The sequence below is a fragment of the Anser cygnoides genome, chromosome 4, assembly GCF_040182565.1.
Source record: "Anser cygnoides isolate HZ-2024a breed goose chromosome 4, Taihu_goose_T2T_genome, whole genome shotgun sequence".
Classification (NCBI taxonomy): domain Eukaryota; kingdom Metazoa; phylum Chordata; class Aves; order Anseriformes; family Anatidae; genus Anser; species Anser cygnoides.
This window is the reverse complement of record NC_089876.1, coordinates 58,150,573-58,171,494: the sequence shown is the minus strand read 5'-3', so window position 1 is coordinate 58,171,494 and position 20,922 is coordinate 58,150,573. Positions and strand designations below refer to the sequence as shown.

Here is a 20,922-nt window from a genome sequence, read left to right as displayed (position 1 = left end):
CATACATTTATTTCAGTTAAAATAAATCCAATGTGGAGCTGGCAAGTTCACAGACTTCATGGGAACATTTTTAGCAGAACAATGCTGGTCATTTGGAGCTGTGCTGCCAACATTTCTGCATAATGCTTGTTGTTATTTGAGCCATTTCACCACTTGGCATCAAGGAAGTTCAAAAGCCTGTTTCTAACAGCAGTCTTTATTGTACTGAGGCTGCAAATAACAGTAAAAACTAGTTTGCACTCACACAGCAAAGGGCACAGTGACTCAGAAGAATATGCAAAGTGATTCTACTTGGTTGATTTTCATTTGTCTCCAAAACAAAAACTCTCAATCACTAAAATGTCATGACAAGTCAGACAAATGGTAGCAATTCCCTAGAAACTATGCTTTAAAAGTTAAACCTTATTTGAGAAACACCCACTAACAGATGGGGAAATGTTTATAGGATTGGGATTGTGCTTTGTATGATACTCTCAACCTCTTAAAAAAGAGAAAACAAAACATTCTGCAAAAACAATTGAATTTGTAAAAATTCAGTGTTTGTTTGAATAAATGCAGGTGGTATGATCACAAACTGCTGACAGCTACACTTCCATAGATACTTTCCACCTTGCTTTTTAGTTCACTGATACTGGATTGGTCAACTTCTATATATTTTTGTGGACACTTCCAAAATTTATGTTTCAATCATAACTATCTTTTTTAATAGTGGATACATTGAATTATAAAACATTGGTTCTCTTCTTAGGGACTAAAAAGCATTCCAGCTTCAGCATAACGAAAATGGAATAAGTTCCAGAACAATCTATATATCTTCTTCTAAATATACCAGCTATCTCTAGATCGTAAATGTGATAGACTCATGGCCCATCTCTCACCCATTCCATCAGTATTTCTCAATTTCGTAGTTCTACAGAAAAGAGAATTTTTTGGTAAATTTTCTGACAGTGTAGATGATCTTCCAAACCTGTTGTTATAGCATGTTAAGACAGAAAACGCTCAGAATAGCTGTGTGATCTCATTTTCAGTAATAACAACATATTGGTAAAATCTGGTCTGTTGGGATCCTCTATAATGGGATCCCTGTCTGTAAGGAATAATAATTGGGACAGCAGTTATTTGTTTATAATAAAGACATTTACATGTTACGTATTTCAGGAGTCTGAAGGATGCAAAGAATAGCTCTTGCTAAAGCCCCTGCTTGCAGAGAGCGACAGATTGGATAGCAGTATGGTGTGAGCAGAGTCTGCAAGGTTACACAGTTATGAAATGGAATGCATTGGACTAGTTCGTCTACCAGTTTTTGCTTTCTTCAAGACATATTTATTCAAATAGGATCCGAAACAAACATTTAAGCTCAGCAGAGTATGCAGATACATGCCTTTTACTGCCTGCCTCCCAAGCTAGATGTGAAAATCTCAGCACATGAGAGTACCAGAAATGCCAGCAGCTGGGCTGTCACCTCAGCCACAGTCCCACAGGCAGAGGCTGGCAGGCAGGACCCTGAGGTGACAGCAGGGGGGCCAGCGAGTGTTGGCCAGGAGAGGGGAATAAGCCATGTCCGAGGTCAGTGTGGGGAATCAAAGAGCCTGGGGACAGGACCAGGGCAGGCAGGCCTGCAACACTGCTGGGGAAGAGACCCAGGGCCCTGGCTGGGCTGGAATGGGGTCCTGGGCCTGCGGGCAGGGAGGGGGAAGCTGGGCAGGGGCACCAAAGCCTCATAATGCCCACCGGGCAAGTATGAAAAAGAGGTTAGGGTGCAATTTGATACAACTTAGTCATTACAGCACTGACCCAGGAGACAGGGGGTCTTTCTTTTTTTTTTTTTTTTTCTTTTTTTTTTCCAGAGACAGGAAGAGAGTTGCCAAGTATACAAGTTGAGAGGAATTAGGTTAAGAGCAAATGACACCACCACTAGCACAAGAAGAATTTCTGAAGCAAGACCTGAGCAGCTATAGGAAATACCTGGGGTGACCAGCAGGTTTGCTTTGCCCACCTTCCCCTTGCAGCTCCCTTCCCCAAGTGCCCACAGAGCCCAAAGAAAGCAAATGGGCATGCAGACAGCAAACTTCTTACTGCCACACAGCCTGCTCATCTCCTGTGGGCACTGCTAACAAGCAAGGTGGAAGTGACACCTGCTTGCCCCACTGATGGCCCACTATCTTGCTGTTCTCAGCAGAGCACTGCATACAGCTTGCGATGGACGTATTTACGTCAAATCATGATGTAGATGACATGTCACAGCACTGTCCCATTAAGGCAAGAAAATATGTCTTTTCTAGGCACAGCATCTGGGTTACATTTAGAGAAAGACAAGCTCTGTATTACTGTATTACTATTAATAGACTTAATGATTTGGAAACGATAAACTACAAAACTAATGAGAGAAAGGATATGTATGTGTGCAAGCACACTTGCCGGGTAAGTGGTTTTCGAGACGAGCAGGAAAATGTGCTTGATTGTGGACTTAGCAGTACTCACCAGGGTGTCAAGTTAGTTTCCAGCTAACTTGCACATTGCCATTATTGTCTTATATTTAAAACAGTACCTTTTGGGCAGTAACGTAACCAAACTGAGGAGCACTGGCTAACAGGCATTGCCATTTGTAAGCGACTTACTCAGCAAGATGAATATATTTATCTACTAAAGAACAGCTCTACAAATGTATCAGTTGCATTTTATTTGGGGTTATTTTATTTTACACCTCATCGCACCTCATCACCTCAGCCTGCACACTCCTAGAAACAATACCAAGTGCCCTTCTTCATCCTTCCTCTGTTCCCTCCCTCTGCCTCATTTCTACTTTGCATAGCATTGTGTGAACCATAAAGGCTTGGGAATGTAAGAACCAGATAGCCTTCTGATCTGGGTACCAGGTACAGTAGCTGGTGAATGAAATGGTTAGTGTAGTAACACTCCTAAATCAAGCAAAGCTGGTGTGTTACTTCAGAAAGACTGAGGTGACTGTCCTCAATAATTACAGTGAAAATGTAAGTCTTTACAGAAGTTACCATGGTATTTTTTTATATCCTATTCTGATTATCCCTTTAGCCTCTGATCTATATACTACTAGTGCGAAAAAAATATATACAATTTCTTAAACGTTTTATTTTTCTGCCAGTTTTGCACAATGCTTTCCTTGTTACAACACCGGCAATTTCTATCACCAGTCAGGGCTCTGTACAGCTGTATTGATTTTTCTTGCCACACGCTTCTGACAGAAGTGTGCAATCTCCTGGCACAACCTCCTGGCATCTCCTGTGTCAGATAAGCAAAGACAAGACAACAGCTCTGGGTACGTTTCTTTCTGAAAGGTCCAATTCCAAGAACCCCTAAGAAAGGACACTGGGCAACACAGAAAGTTTCCCCTGCACACACAGGAAGTATTTGAACTGTGACAGGGCTGTGTCTCCTTAATCTAAAGCTTATCGGGAACTGACAAAGGGCGCATTCCCTTCTGGACATGACTGTAATTCCCATTACCATCAATGGGGGCTATAAGCAAGTTGTAACAGAATAAACCCTTGTGTGTTAGCACTGCCCCTGTTTAACAGTGTCTGAATCAATACCAATCATTTGACAGTTTTACTTTCAATATCTTCTGACTCATTTGAAATTCAGTTTGCACTTAACTAATGAAAGAGTACATTTTAATCCTCCTAACGAAAGGATACAGAACAGCAATTGGAGCTTGAGCCAAAACCGACAAAGTCAATGGGAAACTTTCACTCGACTTCAGACAACTTTGGATCAGTCCCTTAATGAATAACACACAGCTCAGCCGTGCTGACGAGAAAAAGATTGCACACAGAATGCAATGCTGCTCTGATGCTTAACCTGGCAAAGCACAGCTGCTGCTTTAAAGGGAAGTTTTCCATACACCCTATTGCAGGCTTCAGGAAACATAGCTAACAATATGCATTACACTGGAGTTTAAAAAACCAACACGTCTCTGAGGGAGGGAAAAATACTGAAGGAACTTAAAATAGTAAAGGAACTTAGAAACGCTGCTGTTCCTTCCTGATGTCCTGTGCCCAACACATTTCTCCCAACACAACCCCTCTTATATTACCTAAAAATATAGTAAGCATCAGGCTGGAATAGAAAAAAGAAAGATCATGGAACAGACAGCTCTGTGCCGTGACATTGGTACAGGGAATGTGGAATTTCGTGCCTGATACAAATCATTTTCCAAATTGCCCCAGAAAAAATGAGACACAGGGGAATGTGTCCGCACATGAGATTAGAAAGTTAGAACAGATTTACAATACAAAGTCTCTTCTGCTGTCTCAGGAGGAACTCCCTGTCTTTTTGGATGTCAATAAATACAGCTATTACATGCAGCAAAATGGCTAAAATATTATTAACAGGTTTCTTCCCCAAGGAAGCATGAATGCAGAACTCCCGAACTATTTCCTCAGTTTAGTCATGGACGCAGAGATGATCTTGTGACCTTAGTGTAATGTGGGAGGATTCCATCCACTTTGCATAAAAACATACACAAATTCTACACAAACATATTTCTAACGAAACACCCCGATGTCATCTGGAAAACATGTAGTATTTCTGAAGTTTCAGTGGTAATCATACTTCTGTTTCAGCATTGATATTTTTGTTATTTGATACTACATACAAATTGTTAAAAGAAAATTACTGTACCATTAAAGTTCAGGGGCTGCAAAAGGAAAGCTAATAATGTTCTTTAAAAAAGCAGTTACCAATCTATGCCTTCAAAATGCAGCTCGATTCAATTCAGTTTAAGTAACTGCTTCATTCCTTTAGAATTATTTTATTCTGAACATTTCTTTTCATAGAGAACATTACCTACACATGTTAGGAGATCACTGCCTATAAATTATGTACGACAGAAATAGTAGTGTATAATAGCTCTACTTAAATAAATATGTATTATTTATAGTGTCACAGGTGAAGTACTAAAAGAAATGATACAGTCTGCCAAGAATCCTATTGCAAAAATAACTTGTCCAAAACACTGAACGTGTGTAGTATTGTTTTTTTTTCCCCCCACTATTTTAATATTTTTAGTAAAATTGTAATAAAATATTTCAAAATAAACACTGCATTATTAATGTAGTTCTTATTCATCCTAGGGCAGCTCTGGCATAAATCCACCATTTAAATTCTGTGCTCCTCTTACATTACATGCACTGGAACCAGTCCTGATCTCATTTATATTACCTTCTTAAGCTGCTGGAACTTCACAAACATCACAGAGACTGCTCCTGATCTACACCAGGTGACACAACAGACAAACAAGGCACAGCTTTTCTGTACTGGGCTCTCTGTTGTGCTCCTATTTCCAAATTGGTACTGCAAGCTGAAGTAGCACATGCAGTATTTAATGTTCTAAAATGAACTCCGATCAATAACTTCACCCTAAATTTCTGCTGAAAACTATACCAGCACTGTAACAAAGCAAGGCGCTTTCTCTGTCACTGCTGGTATTTCACAGAAAGAAAATGTATCCTGGTTAATTTATCTCACTACACAAATTCTTTACACTTTCAACACTTGTCATTGTTTGTGATAAGAACAACAAGATCAATCACTTTAAAAAGGGACTAAAGTACGGTTCTTAAATTACATTATAGATCTCTTTCCTGTTCCGAGGGGATTAATGTATCACTATCACTTCGTAGTTTGGGGCACTAATAAGCTTGAACTATGAGAAAAGAAAACATGCAACAAATTGGTTGCTTTCTTCAGTTGCTGCTACAATGCTGAAATTAAAAGAGAAAACTTAGGAACTGCTTCCCACCCCCACGCTCAACCTTCATATATGTATTTACCTATGCTCATTAACGATGCTTGCTCATTAATTGAGTGCACAATACTTCCTTATTTCAAATACTGTAAATCTATACATTCAGTCAATTTACTTGCAATTAGAACACTCATTTATCAGCTCATAGTAAGAGATCTTTTAGCTTTCTACATATTTTATGCTTTTAAAAATACAATGTATTGTCTTCATCAATAAGCTACAAACTCAGAAGCTTCAATGCCATAATAGAGATGCAGAAGCTGAAGAGGAGAGTACAGCTTATTTAAAACTCTCTTTCACTCATTTCTTTCTTGTTCCTAATGCCCTTAAAAATTAAAGGGCTCCGGGTGATCTGCAGGCACCTCTACAAGCTTTTGGCACATCTCTGCAGGCAAGCAAAGCGATGGAAATCAATCCATGCAGAATTTGATGTGTGCATCTGGAGGTTTCCAGATCTGCCATCTTCAGTGTTCAGCCAATCACTTACCCAGTATCTAAATTTAAAAACGTGCTATTGGTTCAAGGTGCCTTATTCTGGATGCCAGCTGCACAGTAAGCTATTTGGTAGTTTTCCATCTTGATTTTCAGAGTCTGGCCTCGATAACTGAGAACAGCATTTTCTGAATCACATTTGTAATTATACTGTTAGAAGACATCATAACAAATAATCTGAGTGTCTGTAACGCATTAGCCAGTTCTTCAAAGTTGGTTACATAGGTAAGATCATTAAGTTCTTTTATAGTGCCCTCTAGCAAGTCTAGGCAAGCCAACATTTTGCTGTATTCATGTCACTGAAATGAGGGTTTCGCCATTCACTTATTTTCTGACTATTGTATCCAACTCAGCATTTTTGTATCACTCCAATTAAGCTATGTTATGGACAATCTAGGAAGCCAAGGAATGCAGAATACCCATCTAATACCTACTATAATAACAGTTACAAAATTATTAGAAAGTGAAGAGAATCAGGTTTCCTAATTCTGGAACGGTCTGCATTTTTGTAAGAGAAAAATAAAGCGCAAAATGATTATGTTTGTAGCATTGACATTATTGTTGCTGAAAAGTGCTGCCTCTCTTCTGAAATTTCATCTAGTTGGTACCCCCCCAAAAAAAAGGCACATTTGAATCTTTAAACATCATGAGGCATGAAAACTATAAGAATAATTTTATTTGCACTCTTGCTAAAAATGTTTCAGGGTATTAAAATGTTTTATAAATTTTATATATTTAATTCCTCTGAATAACAGTAGCCCAACAGTCTTTCTAATAAAAGAACATGGGTTGAAAATTCCTGTGGAAAAAAAAAAATCCAATCCCTCCATCTTGGAGAACACTGCTTACTTCAGAGTTTTTCCATTTCTAGTATAGCTTTCACATAAGCTGGTGGCACTACAGGACAAATCACGTTACAAATGATAGGATAAAAAACAGTTATTTGCACTCTCTTTTGGGGACTTATTTTTCTAACCCAAAACTTTGAGCACAAGTGTAAGCACACAGTTTAAACAAGGTAGCAGTGTGTGCTCCATATACGAGAAGATGTTTGCTTGGGTCTGTTTTCCATAGGTTTCCTTGTGCTCACCCAACCCCACCAGAGACACCAGTCCACCCTCCTGGAGGGATTCCATACTGCCCACCTCCCAGTGACGGCCAGAGCTTGCCTCTCACGCACCCCATGACAGCCACTGGCAGTCCCTTGTCTGACATCTGTGGGCATTCCTGTGACTCCTCTGTAACGCCAGGGGCTCTCTTTGTCCCTTGCTGTCTTCAGTTCTGTGAGCCCAACATCCATTCCTCTTTTATCCCAAGGCTGCTTGCTCTTTCCCTTGCCCAGGAAGCGGAAAGCCCTGTTACCTTCCATTGCACATTCTGCCTCACTCCCAGCTTTGGGTTATACTGTATATAGTTGGTGTCCCACTACTGACACTGTTATTATTTTTTTTTTTCCTTTCAGCATGACAAAAATCTATTTGGAAGACGGGCAAAACTGATCACTGCTATGCTGAAAAGCCATGAAGGAGTGCTACTGAGTGCTTTGATGCACTCACAGCACCAGAAGTGCTTAAGGATATGGCTCTGCTATACAACTAGCAAAGACCCATGTCTGTGACCTATTTTCCTTCTTTTTCTTGTTTTCTTCATTTATTGAACCAGAAGGTTCTGCTCACTGACACCTAGAACATTTCCTGAAACCCGTAGCAGATCAGATGCAAAAATCACCTTATAAAATACATAGGCATACAGTTGACACAAGTACAAATTCATCCAAATAACTGAGCTGCAGGAAGACGTACCCAAGCATCGTCATACTGCCAGCCTCACAGAAAGCTGCATAAATAAATAAACACCTTTCTTTGTTTTACTTCCTACAGTTGCAAACACGGCTTAGGTAAGATATTTATCTACATTTGCTTTCTTGTTCACAAGTGATTTCCAAGCCTGCAAACATATTAGTGGATCATTTTATTGAACCTTATGTGAATAACGAAAAAAAAAGGGTATTTGGAAATTTGCAACACCTTCTACAAAGAACGGACTGAATACAATTTAGGAGCGTTAAGCAGTGTTAGCTACAGCATGTCCTGCTTTCATTCTCTTTGGAGGGGAAACTGATTTGCCCGCCTTCATGATTCTCTCCTACTGTCTTCCAAACAATCATTTTTAAAAGCAGCAGGATCCCTGTTAACACAGTAGTGTTAATGTGTTTCAACAGAATTTTCTGTAAGATTGAGAAATTACCTCTTCCCTTTATTTGCCACTCTAATAGGGTAGCAAAGTCTCAGACAGTACAAAATTTCCCGCAGTGTATTAAATAAATACCATATGAGTCTGCCAAGTCAGGTAAGGTAACTGAATACAGCACTATGAACAAGCTAAGAACTTTTTTTTTTTTTTTTTTAGCACAGGTACAGCGCCAACAGGAGTAAATATTTTAGGACTTTGCCTATTTCCAGTGTTGTGGAACAACAAGTAGTTTGGTGGATCTTGCTGACTTCCTTAAATACCTAAAAATTTGAATTCATGTGTCAGTTTCAGTTTTTACAATCCTTTCCTCCTACTCCCTTTTTTGTCAGAAAAACCTAAAAAACTCCAATGGGATTTTTGCCACTTCTGCAGGACAAAGAGTTGAAAATATAAGAGTAAAGACTCATAAGGTGGATAATTCAACAAACCTAAATATGCGTTGTTATAAAAAAACTCCAGATGTTCATAAGAAATCTTATTTCTTCTCTAAAATGATGAAGCCTACCCAACAGTAATGACTCTCTTTACCTGTACATTCCTCTTTGCTACAAAACACGGACTGTCAGACAACAACAATATGTTGGTAGTGGTGGTTGTCTTTTACTGTATCATCTACATGCTAAATACGATGCTCCATTCAGTTGTATGTTGTTTGGTAAAAAGAAGAGGCGGGAGAAGAATTTTATTAAAAAAGAAAAAAAAAAAGGAATTGGAATTAATGTATACAGCCCTCTTCGCTGAAATAAAGCTGTTAATTGTCTGCTCTTCTACAGACTGTGTGGCCTTTCAGTTAACAGCAAAAAAGTGGCCTTTCTGAAAGATAATCTAAATTAATGAAAATGCACTTTGGAAATTATGACATAATCACCCATTACTACACAAGACACACATTGAAATCCTGAATCAGCGTTTGTTGAGCTAAAAAGATGCTTCATCTATAAAAAATAAAAAGCAAAAGGACACAACAGGATGTTTGCTCTGTGTGTCCATAGTTCTACAAAAAAGCAGTGCTCAATGTATTATGCATATAAAACAAATGGGAAAGGACACAGAGTAGGAATCAAAACACTGGAAACGTATATGCAAATGTCAACCAAACAAAAGCTTTTGTCTTGTGGAAACGCTTTTCAGTGCTTAAATTCTGGTGCACACATTGCTAAGTATCTCAATAAAAACTGAGAAGTCAAACATTGAAGTTATTCCCAAGTTACTTATCACTAAAAGGCTTAAAGGTTAACAGCATAATTTACTAATGTTAACAATAAATCTGCATTTTAGAATGTTCCAAACAAAGTACTATTAAAAGTTTTCTCAGCTACGAATAAAAATCATAGCAGCAATTGGAGGAAGAGAGACCTAGATGAGTTTAGCCTGCCTAGCAGCTTTTGAAAATTGATTAGACAATTGGTGGTGCTTTACTCTTACTGTAATAGCTCCTCGACAACTAATCAGAAATGATATTATGAAGTGAAAAGTTTAAGAATTAAGCTATTAAATGCCCTCTGAACAATGCTTTATCAGTTTGATAGGCATACGGTATACTGAAGTAGTTAATAGGCAGTTGAGAGAGCTTTACAAAAGGAGGGGATTTATCCGCCTGATAAAGCACTGCTGCAGAAGTCCTTATTGCTGTGCTGATCAGCATGAAAAGAGAAGATTTCATCCCCTGTTTTTAATATTTTATTAATTAAAAAACCCCAATCTTTCTTTGCTTTCATTAAGTACGGAAAAGCTTCATTAATACAGAAACCACTGTAAGTTTCTGGCCCTTATAACAGTTCTCCCATGACAGCAATAGTGACATATCAACAATCAGTATTCTGCACCCTAATGGTAGTTTTCAAGCAAGCCTCATAGTTCAGACGGGGGCAGTAAAAGCTTACGCTATCCCTTTAAGGCTTTCTTGATGTCTTCTGGCATTCTTTTATAATTACAGCTTTTACTGTAAGCACTGTACTGCAGGCATTGTGCTGCAATTGAGGCCTGCGAATGATTTGAGAACACTGTAAATGCCACTTTTCAAACAACTAAACCGGAGAACATTTAACTTTCCTTTTAGAATACAAATGCAACTACAACAAATACACAATTAACTATCAAAAAAAAACATTGGTCTGGGAGATTTGGACAATTTCCATGCAGCTACACAGCCATAACTCTGTCCCTCTCCATTTGCAAATTCCCTCCAAAGTCTACAAGCAAACAACAGATAACACATTTTTTTCACAGTTGTCAGACGTATGTCCAAAGGAGGAAAAATATAAAATATGAATTTCAAAGACTTGTAAGACTTTCCAAGGTTTGGAAGAGAAGAGCAGCTAAAATATTGGTACTGTGTACATGAACGTAACGTCTCAACAGGTATGAAACAGACTGAATGAGGATTTCCCAGTAAGATAGAAAGGACTGAGCAGATGTGCTTTGTACTAAATGATTTTCATATTTCAATGTGACAAAATAGATGAGCCACATAAAGCTTAATTTCGGTTGCAAATTGCAAGCTGGAATAAGTTCCAGAATGGTAAACAATTAGCTGCTTTATTTTCTTTTTAATAAGACTAAATTACCAGATAATATCTACTGGCATCAACTTGGCTAATAAAAATCTGTTTAATAGGATTTGCCATTTTTCCAGTTGCTATCATGATCAGCTTTGCATTTTGATTATCTTTAAACTTTGCCTCAATTTTCTCATAGAAAAGCTCTCAGTAGTAATTGCTTTAACATTTATTCCAGGTCAAGTGGTTAAGTATGAATAATGATGTGTCAAAAATGTACAGTAGTGCTGTCAATAGAGCAATTACCATATAGCTAGAGATTATTATGGCACAAGAGCACATTAGCTGGGCACAGTAAACAGAACAACAAAGAAAGAAGGGGCAAAGGGACCAAACTGTTTGCAAAACCTGCCAGCGTTGTGCAGTGTGTGTTACTGACAGATATTAGTTGTTACATAAGAGCAATTAACTCTGCAACCAGCTTTGCTCTGCAGCGTTGGATTACAATGTTCCCAATTAGAACAAGAAGTTGAAGGCACATTTCTATAATGTCGGCTTACTTTTTAAGAAACAGTCGCACAATGGCTTTGTTTTTCCCCCTGCATTTTGCCTAGCTCTTTGGAAGGGGTTCACCAACCGGCATCATGCTTCGGGCTTATCCAAATAGCGAGGAAGCACAGCAATAAAGCAGCGCGTATGTCTGTCTCTGGCCACTGGTGGTGTACGAGTTAGCCTTTTTTTAAAAATGGTTTTTATAGGAGGAATGCTCTGATTTGATGTAGGCTTGCAATTTAATGCTTTACTGACTAAACTGAAAAAAAAAAAAAGTTTAACAGCGAAGTCAAAGACTGAGATGTGTTCTTCTGCAGCTGCTAACAGCTAGCAATCATTCTGGTATTATTCCTTTAATTACAGCAGCATAAAAACTATAAAATTCTGTCTACAAAAGCTATTTGTTCAGGTATATCTTTAAATAGACATCTAAGCCTGTTCAACACAAGAAAATTACTGTATAGCAGAGCACAGAAGTGTGACCTTTCAAGAACTGTCTTCTCCAAAAGCTTGCAATTCTCCAAAAGCAAAAGTCTGCTCACACTGGCTCAAGCACTAAGTCATCTCTAGAAACTCCCAAGCTAAAAATGTATGTGCCATACAACCTCCACCTCCAGAATTAATATTCAAATTGTAAATATATCTATATGAATACAATCTTGCCCTCTGCATGTCTTACTATTCTAACTACTCCTGTTCTTGTCACGGGACAATTCCAAGCTGATCCAAATCAGTGAGCTTTGCTTCATTTGCCTCTGACTGGTGGGTGGGACACTTCACGAAGCTCCACCACAGCTGGGTCTGGACAGAAGTCTGAAGACACTCCTCTGACTGACAAATTCACCACATCTCACAACTGGATGGTGGTGAAGTTCAACATGGGAATGGAGCTACAGTTCCACTACCTCATCTCTATATAGCCAGTAGTTCCACAGCTGGGCAGAAATTATGAGCTTTGTATTTATAAAAACAGCTGTCAGTGGACATCGTTTCCAGGTGCAGACTTCATTGAATATGCAATGCCTGGGAAATACACCGTGTCTGTCGAGCTCCGTGTTGTGGAAGTATGAATATTCTCCCTATATTAAATTAAAAATTACTTTAGCCAATCTTCGTTGCCAAAGAAATATATTAAAAAAAAACTAAAAATGTAATTTTGTCAAGAAGGAGTACTTCATAGGAACATACTTCTTTTTTGAAAGGTAGGGAATAGATGAAAACTGCATTTCTACTTATGCTTCATAGTGACATTTTCCAGTACACCAGTATAAAATGTTTGCAAATGAGACAATTCAGTACTACTAAAAGAGAGTGATTAGTGGCTTGATTTATAATTATCGGTATCTTTATCTTTAGGTTAATTATATCATTTCAGGCCTTGTAGATACCATTCACACACTTCTTCAAGAAAACTAGCTTTTAGCGTTTGAAAGCAAACTCTTCATGGCAAATGCACTGAAGACTTGAGGTTTCCCTGCTCCCAAGGCCCTTACGGTCTCGTGTGATACATTTTCAGAATGTGTCTCTCATAGAATCTGAAACTTCCCTTTAACCCTCACAAATTGCTCACGCAATTACTATAATCTTCTTCACACAGTCCCAGTAATAAGCATGATGATCTAATGACAAGCATCTTTGGAAAGCAAGCAGCCACACACTATTTCTTGCCAAGCCCTGTTATAACTGAAAACTATTGTTTTCACGACTGAGCTCGATCAGACTGCTAACGGACAACTTTTGCAACACAAATTGAGATCAGATGTAAAACGCATGAAAATTTAAGATTATTTTTTATGTGTCTATATACTGTAAATCAACCAGTGTCAATAAGCAGCAATTTGCATCAGATTGTTTCCACTTATATTACACTCTTCTCTGATTACAAATTTTCCTCTACAAAGAAAGGCAGTCAAGCAGTCTATCTTAACCTTCAGGACTGTTAAAGGATAGAGTGCTTTTGTCTGCAGTCTTTATAAATAATTTGAAAGACCAGGTAGCTTCTAATAGCTAGAACACCAGAGAATACGATCGCTGATTCAGATTCAGGACTGAAATACTCACCAACCCATGAAAAGCATGAGGAGGCACAAGCTGTCATTTAAAGAACAGCTGGAAAAAAAATTCTGTCCCATATATTGCGGTGTTACTCACCGCAGCTCATGTATATAGATTACATGAATGATGACAGAAATGGACTTTGGAGCTCTCTGGAATTCCTAAAAAAATGAAGACAGATTTCGCTCTATTGACTGAAGATCAATTAAAATGATTTGGAGTGAGTTTAATTATTTTTCTGAGCTGCATGATTATAAACGTTTGCCAAACTTTCCCACGCCTAGCAGACTCTACTACAAAGAAGCTGAAGAGGAACAGTGCTGGCACAGACAGGGGCAGCTTTAAGGAGACCTGGGGAGCTCTGAGGGAAGCTCTAAGGAGATGGTCAAGGTAATGACAAGAGGAAGAAGAAAACAATTCTCTAAAAACATAATACATGTAAAATGCAAGTTTTAAATTGTAATAGGAAATAAATAGGAAATAATAGGACAAAAAACAATCATAGAAATATGTTTTCATGTTAATAATTCCATATAAGTCAATGGGGAAATTCCTGTACTTGAGGTTGATTCTAAAAGTGCTCATCTGCTTGCCAGGCCTTATATCCTCTTCTCTCTTTGAAGAGATTCAGTGCTTTATCACTATCATCTGATAGCTTATGACCCAAGAGATACAAAAAAATCTCCAACTATTAACTTACTATCCTAATGCATAATACTACACTAATATCCTAATATCCCATTTCAACAGAAACACTAATCCCATTAAAAGAGCAAAAAGTACATGGTTAAGCATGCACTAAAAAAAGTTCATGGTTAAACAGAAAAAAAGTAAAATATTATGCTATATAACAATGGAGTTGCACGTCCTGATTCATGATTCTAAACACTACATTAACTCTTTGAGGAAACAAACCCAACCTGTCAAACTGCTAATAGACTTCTATCTAAAATATACCTGATATGCTTAAACTACTTTAAATTCCATATGTTTACCTCAATATCTTTTCATACATAAGCACTGGGAAAAAAAGAAGGAAGAGACTATAAGTTAAAATATTAAAATAAATGATGAGAAGATCATTAAGTGTAAGATATCTTAAGTTTGTGTAATACTATACAGCAAAGCTGACTTGTAAAATAATTAGCTTTCATTCATTCATTTTCAGGTACTAACACAAGACATGGTATTGATGGATATCACTTAAAAATACTAAAATCTTCTTGTATTAAAAATAAATGTTTTTTTGAAGATAATATATCTATTTATTTATTGATTTTATTCTGAACAAACTCATCTTTCTCTGGTGTGGAACACCATATATATTTGCATATATTTACTTGCAAGATTTTTTCTCCTATTAATTTCTTTTGCATTCTTGTGAAACAGGTTTCACTTGTAAGCAGTGACAAACGGGATGTCGTGAAGTTTCAGTTATTTTCACTGCATTGAACCCCTGCTAGCTATTTCAATATTAACCCTTACCTTTTCCCCTTCCAGTCTCAAAATTTCATGTAGTAAGCGTATTTATGCTACTTAAAATGAGTCAGGAGTAAGTATAAATTAAAGGAATGCTGAAAACAATTACAACTGGAAAAAATTTATGGGGTTGTATAAAAAAATCTGCAAACTATTTGAATTATGAATAATTTGTTAGATTCTAACATATTTTTTCATATTTTTCTAAATGGACATATTATGTAGTAAGACCTGTGGTGGCATTTTAATATAAAAAGTTGTATCAGAAATATAAAGTGTTAAGGCTAAAGTTAGACTTTTATCCTCAACTAAAACCCTTATGTTTGTCTCCTCATTTTAGTCTCAAATACAATAATAAAATAGGATATTGAAAAAAAAAAACAAAACTATAAATGAAATAATAAAAAAACCCACATGCCACTGAAAATGTTACAGAGAGGAAGTAATATAAAGTTTCCAACTGTTTTTCTCTACTGTTGCCTGCCAGCATTTTACTGTTTTCTAGGTATTTTGCAAATGTAAAAGAAAAATCAGGCCTTGTACCATAGAGGAATCAAAATGAATATTGCAGCCAGCATCTGGTAATGGAAGCAAGAAGGAGACAGAGAAGAATCTGGTGGACGTTGGTGCAGATGTAGTGGTGAGGGAAGCTCTGTGAAGCCATCCCTTTTCCTTACCCCCTCAAGACACGAGGTAGGGTGCAGACACTGAATATAACACAACCTACAGTAGAAAAGGGTCTTGAAAGTGCTTAGAGGTCACGAGAATGAAAGATGAGAAACTCTTAGCAGCAATTATAGTTTAGACACTTGTGGATCTTTAACTCCCATTACAATCTGTGACAGCCAGTTACAGAATTAGGAAAATGAAAGAATTTCAGATGTTCTTGTAGCACTGAAGAAATGTCTGAAATGCTGACTTTCAAATATTTTGTACTGGGACATATACTCCAGATTTCTCTCCAGTATTTATTAAAAAAAAAATAAAAAATCAACACCCAAACATAGTAACCCCCAATAGCTATAAATAGAACATTAGTAAAAACTTCTACCAGAAAACTGTCAGTCGTCATTCTGAAACCTAAGAACTGAAAGGCACTGCTAAGTTTTCCCACCTTTTCCTATTAATGTAACTGCAGATGCCACTCTTCTAGAAAGAACTAATACTTACAAAAAAAAATTTAAAAAGACAAAAGAAAAAGAAAAAGATTAAACCATTTCATTAAACCATTAGCTTTTTACACTTCAATTTAAGTCACTTTCAGAGATTTAAATGTTAACTTTGATTGTTGAGTTGGGCCAAACCAATAATCTCTCTTCATTTATTTGTAAAGTCAGTCATCAAATTGAAGGAAATAACGAAGATGAACCTACAGTAAAATCTTCACATTTAAATAAACATGTATAACATGCATAACAGAATAGGAAAATCTTTTTCTCAACTGCTCAAACACTTAAAAATCAGTACCAAAATAGTTTCTCATCATTTTCAGATTCCTTTGTATACAGAACAGCAATGTCTGTCAATAGAATGATGAACCGAGTCTCTAAAGACCTGGACTATCACACTTTTTCTTCCTTTCTTCTGTCCCCACACTTTTGTATATCACAGCATCACAGAACCACGCAGGTGGGAAGGACCTCAGGAGGTCTCCAGCCCAGCCTCCTGCCTGAAGCAGGGCCAGCCCTGATTTTACACCAGGTTGTGTGGGGCTTTGTCTAATCAGGCCTTGAAAACCATCAAGGACAGAGCTCCCACAGCCCTTCTGGGTGCAATACTTCATTACTCTTGTAGAGGAAACTTCTTTTATATAGTCAGAATGTGTCCTGCTTCACTTTATGATTGTTGTCTTCACTACTGTGAAGAGCCTGGCTCTACCTTCCCATTCATTAACCATCCTGGAGGTACCAACAGGCTGCTACTAGGTTCCACCAAAGCCACATCTTCTCCTGGCTCAACAAGCTGTTCCCTCAGCCTGCCCTCACAGCATCTTTAAAGTAAATCTTTATTGTCTTTAAATCTGGTACCATTAGGGCTTTGTACAGCCTGTTCCTTGTGTTCAGATCCACTGAAGAATTGCTGTCAACAGCTCAAAATTAAAAACAAACAAATTTCATATTAAATTTATTTGAAATTTCCAAAGGATTTCAAAAAAAATATATTAAAGTATTTATCTTGTGAAGATGAAAAGTTCCTGCTCCTAAATCCTGTTTGTGAGATCAGAGGTCATACCTAGGTCATGGCTTCTTCCTCAGTTCCTCACTTGGGTTACCGAGTCCCTCACAAAACATTTCTATCGGTCACCCAGACGTGGATGCATTTGAATCATCCTCCCTTTTGAAGGTTAGCAGAAGAATAATTTCAGACCATTCATGTGATTAGAAATATATCCTTTCTCAAATTATTTTCCAACTGCCATTAAGATGCTAAATGATTACTCAGAAAGAAAGGGAGGGCACCAGTTCTGGCAGTATTTTCAGAATTCGAGAGGATCTTGTAATCACCCAGCAAGCCCACTCAATGACAGCATTTTTTAATAGAATATTTGCATCGTTTTGTGAGCAATAAAGCTTAAACCTACATAAAGTCCTATGAGCCACAAATTCTAAATACATTACTTCTGTTAAAAAAATTAAAACCTCTCATTAGATCGGGACCTATTAAATGAATTGAGAAGTAGGCCAAGATGTATACCATCATGCACGGAGTCAGAATACATGTTCAGCACTGGTGCATTTTTATGACAGGCTAACAAGATCCCACGATGCATACTTCGAATGCATTCAGTGTTAAGTACCTTGAATCTGGAAAACTTCCCAGATTATGCATCTGCCCTTTTAGCTTGTGCTACACAGCATGAATCTGTAAAGAAGGCAATAAAAGGATGAGGCTAGAGGGCCAGGTCTATGTTATCTTATGACTAACATTTTCAAGAAGAATGAAAGCACACTAGCTTGCAGCTTGTAATAAAACAAAAACAGAAAATAGCTCTTAGCATAACATTAAAACTCTATTTAAAATTCAATGCATCCAACCTTGGCAGGTTGGATGAATCAACTCACTTCAGTTTCTGTGCTTGACAGCTTTTTTCACATTTCACTTTTAAACAGCAATTTATAAATTGTTTGACCCTTACCAGTCAGGAATGTCATTCTGTAATACGAACTGGCATGCATATTCCGATTGGAAGAGATTTTTGCTTTGGTATAAGCTAAATCTAATACGCAATTAAACATTTCAGTTCTTACTAATTGATAGTAGCAGGAGAAGACCAGCAAATGTTCCTTAAATCTTTCTGAAAAGTAGCCCATTTTCTGTAGTCCAAGGATCATTTTCGAAATTATTAAATTCTGCATTAATTTTTTTTTTTGCAGAACACTAAAACATGCAGGAGAGACCTGCTAGTGTTCCTTACCTTGCTAGCAGATTAATTTGAAAATTGTACTTTTATACTTTTTCTCACAAAATGATTTATTACTGACAATGAAGTCTCTCATGAATGGCATTTTCTAGGAAGAGCAAAATCATTTTTGTTCACATGCAAAGTAACTGTGGAAGAAACTTAGTTTATTTTGTATTTTTTTTTATTCAGATTCAACCACCACTTCTATGACTTTAGGCCTAGATTGCCACAGCTCTGCCTTTGGCTACAGCCAATACTAATGATTTTAAATGATCATACACAGACTTCAAAATGTTCCCTTAGAAAAGTGAGAAGTGTCTATATGTTAAGCTTTGCAGACTGGGAATGGTATTGTCTTTGTTTGGTCATTCTTGTACTTATTGTTTAAATCCTTTCAGAATGAGGTTTGGAAATTGCATATAAGTAAAACCTTTTCTATCCACTTACTATTCTGCGATTTGTACTGGGAGATGGCAGCTCCAGATAAGAAGAGTATCTAGATGCTACAAAGACAGAAGCTACATGAAAACACAGTTAGCATTTATTACGAATGCAGCAGCTACCAATGTTTCTTCAATCATGATTCAACAGTTCTTGGATCCAATCCTGGAAATGACTTTGTGAAAACAGATGCCTGTATTCATACAAAGTTACTTGCAGTACCAGGACAGTGTACCTGAACAGATGATTGCAACTCAACAGATTTAAACAAAGGCATTAGCACATTATTACTGAAACATAACAGCTCGGTGAGAACTTATCCTGTAAATTACTGAGTGGCCTCTCCTGTCAGCACAGACAATAGGAATACATGGGACTTTGCAGTCTGTTGGTCTGAACTCTTAGAAACCACAGAGCACAAAGTGTATGCTTTGCTGAAAAAAAAAAATAAAAAAACAATATATTGCAGAAGTTGAGAAGCAGGTGGAAATGTACATGATAAACTGCATTATTTCCATTACATCACTCCTCTGATTAGGATTTGGATTTATAGTTTCAAGGTCAAAGAAAAAGCTTTTGGTTCCTCTGAGTTTCCATTGTGAAAAAAACACAACCTCACATTCCAGTTTAGCTCACTGAAAACCATTAAATTTAGTTTGCAATAACATGGGATGGCATTATGATTTCTTCACCCACTTGTCCCCCCTAGAAGAGTACCTCTGAGAGAAAAAGATGGTATTTTTCTAATTTTTTTTTTTTTGGTCATCTGTAACCCCAAACCTCCTACTGTTCAATGCAGGTGAGCAAATCTGAAACATTTAAAACAAATGCCAGAGAGGCAGAATAGCACCACAAAGCAATTTCACGATTGTACTTAAGTACTACATTTCCATAAGAGAAACCCTGTATCAATCAAAATTAATAAAGCCAATTGCTCATGTATATATAATTTTACACCTGGTAATATTATCATGGTAGTTATTTTTCTGTTTTCTTAAAACCCTATTACCTCTTCTCCAGAATAAGCTCTTAAAACACTGATTAGAAGTTGTAACCTTGTACATTTTATGAAACATGAATTATGTCCCTATTGTGTTTCTACAGAATGAAAAGACTTTACAATAAATCTAGAACACTGAAAACAGAATTTAAGGGGAGAGAGATGTTACAGCATCCCCTAAAAAGGTTGTATTTCATGTCAATTATACTAAAGCAGCATTAATTTTGGAAGTGGATTTCACAGTGTTTTTCTGAGAATCTCTACTATATCTGTACATTGTGAAGTATCACAAGATTATTTAAAAGAGTGCATCGCTTTTATCAGCACCTATCTAACCTGTTAGTTACCATCTCTCCATTGTAAATACAAAGCAGCAGATATGTGTGAGTCATCTTCTGTAGCTATATTGTTCCATCTAATGTATCACGTAAAGGTTTTAAAAATTCCTATGAACACTAGAGCCTTAGGGAGCAGTTGTCTAACATGTTTCCCTCCAACAATAGGCATCCATTTTCCTCTTGATGTGCAGGAAGCTTTAAGCAGATGCATCATGACCCAACACTGATCATGTGGCTTACCTGTGGAAAACCCCAGGTGTATCCACTGGAAAATAAAACTCTTAAATTACAGAGATGGCTTTTATGCAGTTACGAAGACCCAATTTAAGAGCACAAGTCTGCAAGGGGAAAAATTAGCTTCCTGCATTCGTGGATCTCTGTCTCTTCCTCTGCTTTTAAATGTATTTAACTCCTTCTAGCGTTTTGAGATACCATTAAAGTCAAAGACGAGATACACGACACTGCCTGTTTTGTATGTCATTTTGTACGTATACCTAACATTGCAGGTATTACTCTGATGCTTTGAAAAATAACATTGTACTGCTTTCATCTAACATACTCTTTTGCTCATAACATTCTGGTTTTCTTCCCACAGAGATAAGGCTAAATGTGGTTAATATTTAATA

General features: G+C 37.3%; 1 protein-coding gene across 15 annotated transcripts in view; it reads right to left on the bottom strand.

Annotated features, from left to right (window-relative positions):
• Nucleotides 1-20,922, bottom strand: part of TENM3 (teneurin transmembrane protein 3) — a 1,343,587-nt gene that overhangs the window by 632,769 nt on the left and 689,896 nt on the right. The window lies entirely within an intron of this gene.